The sequence below is a fragment of the Onychostoma macrolepis genome, chromosome 19 (genome assembly GCF_012432095.1).
Source record: "Onychostoma macrolepis isolate SWU-2019 chromosome 19, ASM1243209v1, whole genome shotgun sequence".
In the NCBI taxonomy this organism is placed as follows: Eukaryota; Metazoa; Chordata; class Actinopteri; order Cypriniformes; family Cyprinidae; genus Onychostoma; species Onychostoma macrolepis.
The window spans coordinates 7,586,324-7,594,511 of NC_081173.1; positions in this window are offsets into that span (position 1 = coordinate 7,586,324).

An 8,188-nucleotide genomic window follows, 5' to 3' on the forward strand; every position below is an offset into this window, starting at 1 on the left:
TTTCAGTTTTTCTACTTCATAATGTCATGTTCAGTTCAGTGGGTTACTTGCTGATTCATTGTAGTTGTTTGTGAAATTTACTAGCAATTTCTGAGTCTTAAAACTGTTTCTACACCATTTTTTCCCCCCAGTGTACTTACATTAGGACTTTTTTTAATATCCATTTATGTAATTTTAGCGCTTCAACTTAAACTTATTGTGTTTCACTTACTTGCGAAAGCAACATTTTCCCCCCCATGTAATATAGATATATATTTTGTTTCAGATTTATTTTATATTTCATTTATTTATTTCATATTTCATTTCATTACTAGTTTTGATTTCAGTTTTCATTCACACATCTGCATCTATTGACTTGTCATACTGCAATCAGTCATAAGACTCACAAGAAACTATGGCACTGTGGTATTATTGACATCAAACCTAGTGCAATGAATATTCATTTTGGAGTGAACTATTGAACTATTGCTTTCACTAAAAAGGTTACTGGCTAATTTGATTAAAAAAAAAAAAAAGTTAATAAAAAAAAGCTAATTAGAATCAATTGCGGTGGGTAGCACACGTTTTTGCCGAGTTAAGATCACAAGGACTACATATTATTTTGAAGGTGCATATACAGAATGCGCCTGCGTATCTCTCCTGTCTGAATATTGCCTCTCTCTGTTCTCTCCACCTTTACAGATGGTGACAAACTGTTTGATGTGAGACAGAAAGAGAGTGACAGCTGTGAACTAACAGAAGAGAGAAAGAGAATGCAGAGAGACAGGCAGAGAGTGATGGAGACAGCGAGGATGAGGTGGATGCAACACCAACAAGAAGACTAAAAAAGAGAAAATGTCATCCAAATTTGAATGATGCATCATGTCCTGTTTATGACATTACAGTAATTCACACATTTTAATGTTCACTGTTCAATGATGCACACAAAAACAAATACTATTTTAAGTCCTTTTTACTTAATCCATGTTACTGATCTTATTGTAAATATACTGTATATATAAAGAAGGTTGGTTTTGGCAGATAGTTATGCAGTTTTGGTCTTGTCATATTTTGCAATTAATTTTTGGTTCCCCCACCTCCAAAGACCCAGTTCAGCCGCTGCTTATGAACAGGGTTTCACGCTGATGCTAAAGCTCATAAATTATTTGAGACTGAAGAGCACTGCTGGAGTCACCATTCTCACAAACACAGCAGCTTAAGAAATCGGATAAATTTAGCTTTCAATACAAAACTGTAGCACACAAAGCCCACCGACAGCACTCGGTCCAATCCATTTTCCTCTTGCTAATCAAAAGCAAAATTGAATATATTTGACAGCATTAGCCACAGCTAATGCAAAGCACCCTAGTGCAAATTCATTTTTAATTTGAATAACAAATGAATCCTTTTAGAGGCCATGTTGTAATTTTCCAAGTCTGCACTGATAATGATCTGACTTCCATGGGATCACTTTTAGTCTAGCAAAGGTTGCATCTCCATGACAACTTCAAGAACCTGGAAAGGAGAAGAAACAGGCCAATCAGAGCCTAGAAGTGTGCCAAAGAAATGCAAGAGCTCTTAATAAAATGCTCATTTCTTTTTCACTCTCCACATGCATTTAGACACAATGCCAAGGCATACACTAAACACAAGAGATCTAATAATGTTTAAAGACGAGCACGTTTTCCGTCTGTGTTTTTCTTTTGCATATTTTTTTTTTTGCATTTTCAGGTTTACTCAGGTATGCAATCACGTGTGACAGTAAAACATTTGCATATGTGTAGTCTTTTACATAACACATTGTTCTAATAAAAATGTCACTCTTGCCTTTGCAAAATTTTACAATGCTAAAGGTGTTACCAGAGCATTATTGTGCTGTTTTTAAGTGGTTGCCATGGAGCATTGGTTGGTTGCTAGGTGATTGCCACCTTTCCAAGTCAAAATACTCCGGATTCAAGTTTCTGTGATATTTAGGTCTCTAGATAAGCCTCTGTTCCTCCTTCAGTGCAAGTTTTTGGCACGGTTTTATTGACCGCCATGCAAAAACGGTCAGTCTAATCACTTTGAAAAGTAATAAGATGATGTAAAATTCATGTGCTAACAGTGCTCTACAAAGTTTAAAACTAGGTATTAGGGGTTTGTTAAAAACCCTAGCTCTTTCCTTCTGCTAAAGGCCTACACTTTAGCATATTTTTTACTTTTAACTTAGCATATTATTATTGTGGAAATCATATACTTTAAAAGAATACATGTAATTGTTCTTAAGCTAATATTTCCGGACACTTTATTGTACAGCAATTACAAATAAATGAAAATGTGTTATTGTTTAAATTTATGTTAGATGCAATTAGCTGAACTTTAGAGTGTATTTTGGTAAATTTAAATAGGACTTAAGTACATATTTTTTTATGTCATTTCATAATTACTTCTACTGTCTTTAAAATATGATTAAAATATATATTAAAATATGCTTTCAACTGAAACTTGTATGTCATGTATTAAGGTGCACTTTGCAAATGATGAAGTAGTAATTGTATGATAGGTTGCAAAAAGTACATTTAAAACACATTAACTTACATGCAATATCAAATAATCACAGTTAAAATTATAATCAAGTACTTAAATGGTCAAAATAAATAAACTTCTTTAAAGCATGTCAAAAGATTATTAAATATGCACTTTAAAGTATAACTTTTAATTTGACATTATTGCACTTTTTAAAAGTGTACTCAAGTATGCTAAAAGTGTATGAAAGTATACTCTCTGTAAGTGCAATTAAGTGGACTTTTTAAATATACTTTTAGGATTTGAAGTGCAATAAGAAGAGCAAATTTAATGCAATTAAGTGCAAAACTTTTACACTGGTTAAGTACAAGTATATAATTTGATCCTAAAGGCCATAGAAAGCAGCAATAATATGTATGAACTCGTATGTAGTAATCCATTCCACCATATACAAGGCTTTGAATTTGCCAGTAAAAACAGAGCTAAGTTCACTAATGACCTGAAGAGAAAAAAACATCCAATATAAGCCCATATTCTAGCTCTATATAAACCAACATGTTGGATCTGTAGTTGCGCTTTACTAACAGAAACCGGGCACGCTGACAACTGGTTTTTCTTGTGTACTGAGGTCTTCGCTATCATGAGACTTGCACAGGAAATTGCAAGTGTGGGGGTGTTAGTATGGTAGTCATACACTTTCTACACCTTTTGGCACCTTCAACATAAGTCATACTTCCGGAGTTGGTAAAAAGGTATCTTTGTGAGCTGTTTGAACAATGTGTGATTTAGTGTACCGGTATCTCTCGCTCACTCCCCCTTGGGGGAAAAGAGTTATCTGGGAGGAAGGCTGACCTTGTGGTGACTCCCAAAGCTCACTCCACGACCTGTGTGCCTGGGAAAACAGGAAACTGACATCTTGGAAAATGTAATGTTTATGGTTTGGAGCCATTAATATGGGCCCAATGCCCTGCTGTCTGCCACTGATTAAAGGGAGCTGTGGCACGTGAATGATCAAACAAGCCAGGGCACGAAACGGGTTTACCCTTTAGCTATTTTGATCATGAACAAATGAAACCGAGATGACTTTAGCAGCTGCATAGTCAACACTGTTGTTAAAAGAAACAAGTTTGCTCTGGAGTTTCATTTTCGACAAAGTGTCATCTGTCTCAGATGTTTCTCCTAAACCTGATTAGAATAGAAACAAATGAGACTAAGAAGCTTTTACTGAAGTGCTGTAGTTGGACAAAAAATATTGAGGGGAACAAAGGCAAACGTTTTCGCTGACCAGATTTGAACCTGTATTTGCTACACAAGCACCAAAGGCTCAAAATATCTGATAGTCTCTAAGCTATGGCTCAAATAAATATTGTCAATTTCAACTTAAACTCAGTTTATTCTTATGCTGCCTTCCTGCCTGTAAATGAAATTACTGCAGGCCATTTCGTCTCCTCCTCCCTCCTGTTGGCTTTACCTGTATCCGGCCCTGCCCACCCATCAGTCAGTGCACATGCTCACTTTCTCGTCTATAAAGCTCATTTTATGGATCATAGATCTTCACATGCTCCTACACACAGGCCTCTAACAGGAGAGAAGACAGTGAGATTGGGTAAGATTACCTGAGCCTGAGAGAACTGTGTGTGTTCCCCTTGAGGGATTGTGAAAGGAAAGACTGGTGGAGACCCACCCAGACCCTGCGGCTACGTGCATTACCACCTTCAGAGCCAAGAAAAAATTATTAGCAGTTTGTTTGTCGATCCATTCCATTTCCTGTATGTTCCAGACCAGATTTAAGAGTGTACTTGCTCAAAAGTCAGTAGCAGACTCTGGTATAGGGATTCATGTAATATCGTGTACATATTTAATGTTGGAAAGTTCATTCTAGTAAATTGGTTTGTTAAGTTGATTAATTTAAATTTAATGATTTAAGAAACCAAGTCAGTTTGGTATTAGTAAAATAAACCATTAAATGCTTCAGTTTGGTAATGTGTTTTATTTAAGTTAAATTGTTAAATAATTCAAATAATTTTTATTCATTAATTCAAAAACCAATTTTATCTTATCTTATTATAAACAATTTATTTAAAAAGTTATAATTTTCCCTCTTTTACTAGCTTAAATGTACACCACAGTTCAAACGTTTGTGGTTGATTTTTTTAATGTTTCCGAAAGAAGTTTCTTATGCTCGCCAAGGTTGCATTTATTTGATCAAAAATATAGTAAAAACAGTAATATTGTAAAATATTATGACAATTTAAAATAACTGTTTTCTATTTGAAAATAGTTTAAAATGTAATTTATTCCTGTGATGCAAAGCTGAATTTTCAGCATCATTACTCCAGTCTTCAGTGTCACATGATCCTTCAGAACTCATTCTAACATTCTGATTTGCTGCTGAAGAAACATTTTTTTATTATTATCATGTTGAAAACAGTTCTGCTGCTTCATATTTTTGTGGAAACTGTGAATTTTTTTCAGGATGCTTTGATGAATAGTAAGTTTTAAAAAAAAGAGCATTTATTTAGTTTGTAGTTTGCAGCATAGCAACTTTTACAAAAAGGTATCTTGACAGTTATGAGTAGCTTGCAAGCTACATTATCAAAGCAGCTTTAACACTTGAGCCAATGATATGAGGCTCACTGTGTTTGTAAGCCTCTTGGTTTACAGGCCTTGAGGTAATCTTCAACTTCTCAAAGACCTTGGAAATGAGAGGATGGGAGGTAAAGTAATGTGCAGCCTGTGGATGAATGACTCTTACTGGGTCACCGCAGACAAATTGACTTGTTTAATGACATAGCCAACAAATGCAGGGCCTTTTACAGCCCTGTAAGGCCACTGACCTGGCCAGTGCTTATACGCAGCAAATAATGCACCAAGGCTAGAGGAGTCACTGCTATTCACTCTTTCTTCTCCAGAGAGAGGCAGCAAAGAGATGGAGGGGGAGGGGTTTGGACAAAGACAGATTTAGGAGGAAGAGAGAGGGGCTGGGGGGCTGTGGACAGGCGTTTAAGGCCGATGCACAGGAGGCTCCTGGGATACGTGATGGACCCTGTGATTAGAATAAAAATGCAGGCAATCTTGAGGCAAGCAGCAGGAGGTGGGAAGAGGGTTAAGTGGCAGGCTTTTACGTGGTTTAAACAGCAAGCTTGATTTACCCTGGGCTGTGTGGCAAGCTATCATTTGCAAATCACACCACGTCTCCAGGGCCTGCTAAGACGAGTCATGGGTTTTGCTGTGAATGTTTGTTGTGGCCTTTTGTGGGGGGTTCAGACAAATTAAAAAAAAAAAAAAAAAAAAAAAAAAGACAAAGTAATGCAACAAGGCTTTTCTTGCATGCCTCCTTCCCATGCATGATGCAGGCATTTGAGTGTGCATCACGGTTCCCATGTAATGACATGATTGGGGGTGTAAACATGTCATGAACCCTTCACAGCTATTGCATGCGAGATGGAAGAATCTGTCAAAGAAACTATGGATCCACTGATATTACAATTCTGGCTGATACAGATAAGCTGAGTTTCATGTTGGGGCCAATGACTAATAAGTGTCAGATGAAAATTCTTTACTAACTATATTAATAAGTATAGTATGTACAGTAAGTAATATGTAGTGGTATTAACTCTCTGGTGCCGTTTGTTTATTTTAGACCGAAAAATTTTACATAACACACACACACACACACACACACATCATGGACATTATTCGAAAAGATTAAATGACCCTGAAAAAAATAAATAAATAAAATAGTCACAGTTCACAGTAATTAATGGGAAGCAAAGTTCATCTAGTGGAAACATTTGGTACTACACCCTAACAAAATCTTCCTGAAAGCAATTTTTTTGAGAAATCAACCTTAAATTTGGAACGCAGCTTCTTTAGATTTATGGCTTTGATTTTCATGCAGTTTTACAGAAAATGTATTTCATATTTTCATTTAGTACCATAAAATCTAACTAAAATTTAATACCAAAAATATTATCAAACTACAGTGTAGTACATTCATTTCATAGACAAAAAAAAAAAAAGAGTCAATTATGAAACAGAGCATTAATATTAGATATCCATTCTAATATTGAACAAGATAAAGATTTTTTTAAAAAGAGGAAATAAGCATGCACAATTAAATATCCCATATTGGTCAATATAACTTTAAGAAGAAAAAAAGAAAAAGGAAAAAAGTGGCAATCACTGTGAGTGTAGATGTATAAAATGAATGTTAATAGCCTAGCTCAGATAGTTTGATCTTTGGAGAATCTGATGAGAAATGTTTGAGGACAGTGGGGTCCCCAGGAGCAGGGTTGAAGCACTTTTTAAAGTCAGCATGAAACAGAAAATCACAATTGTATTTTCTCACCTATTGTGGCATACATCTAAGTGAAACATGAACAAGAAAAAAACTGTTGATTTTGTCCACTGGGATGGATAAATAACTTATAGTAAAAACGACAATATCCCATAAAAATAAGAAGTGTTGATTTTGATTTCGTAGTGACTTTAAGCAAAACTCTCCAGTGAGCTGACAATTTAATTGCACTGCTGTCTAGATGAAACAATTGTTATATAAAAGAGATTTCACTTGACCTCTGTTCTTGCTGTGTCTCTCTGCAAAACGGTGTGGTCAAAGTGCATGAAACCCCCATCACCTTTAAAAGGCGAGAAATGATTCATACAGTTTGTGCTGTCACATGCTAACACGAACTAGAGTGAGAAAGTCTTAAAGGGATAGTTCACCCAAAATTTCTCATTTAATCATCCCTCATGTGTTTCCAAATCTGTCTGACTTTCTGCGGATCACAAAACAAGATATTCTAAAGAAACAGTTCTGCTGACCATTAACACCAAGACATTTCTCAAAATATCTTCCAAAAGAAAGTCCTACAGGTTTGGAACGACATCCCTCTCAGAATCATCAAAGATCAGTGTGAATGAGAACATTCCCTGTCATGAGCTTGTTGTTGGTGTATAGCTGTCTGGACATTCAGTGGGCATCCAGAAATTATTCATATGAGGTAGAGTCATTTGTATTTATTGTTTAAATAACTCTTTTGGTAGTAGCACACTCTTTAATTACTGTTAAGACCACGCCAAGTTTCTGCATGGCAGGCGCTGCAAGTTAGAATAAGCACTTCTTAAAATACCGAGAAAACCTCTGGTGTCAAGACAGGAAGTGCCACAAACAGTAGTCGTCATATTTAAATAGAGCAGAAGAGTGGGTTGAGATAGTGGCCTTAATTCACTGGGAGTTCTTTGCCCTGTTATAAATAACCTCTCTCTATTTCATTCCCATTGTTAGAGGTTGAATTACCCACAATGGGTATGCAGTCATAACACTTACCAGCAGTTAATTATTCTTTCCAGTTTTGTCCACTTCACCTTTGCTTGTGGGATTTGCTATATCTAGAACTATGTTCCAGCCAATTCCACGCATAAAAAGATTTCTTTTTTTCAGTTACAGTCACAACCTGTCTATTTTTACACAGCATTGTAGTTGTAAAAAAGACTTCTAACTTCAATGTGTTGCAAGCTAAATCTCATATGTAGAGCTAGTGATTTGTGCTGTTTCGAAAACTCGATCTAGATAGTTCTGAAGCAAAATAGACTTGAAAGCTTTGATACCGAAATGTTTCTCATTTTCTAAAGTTGTACTTTTACATTGACTGACATACTGAGGCAAAATTATGTCAGGAACAAGAAAATAAGTTGTATT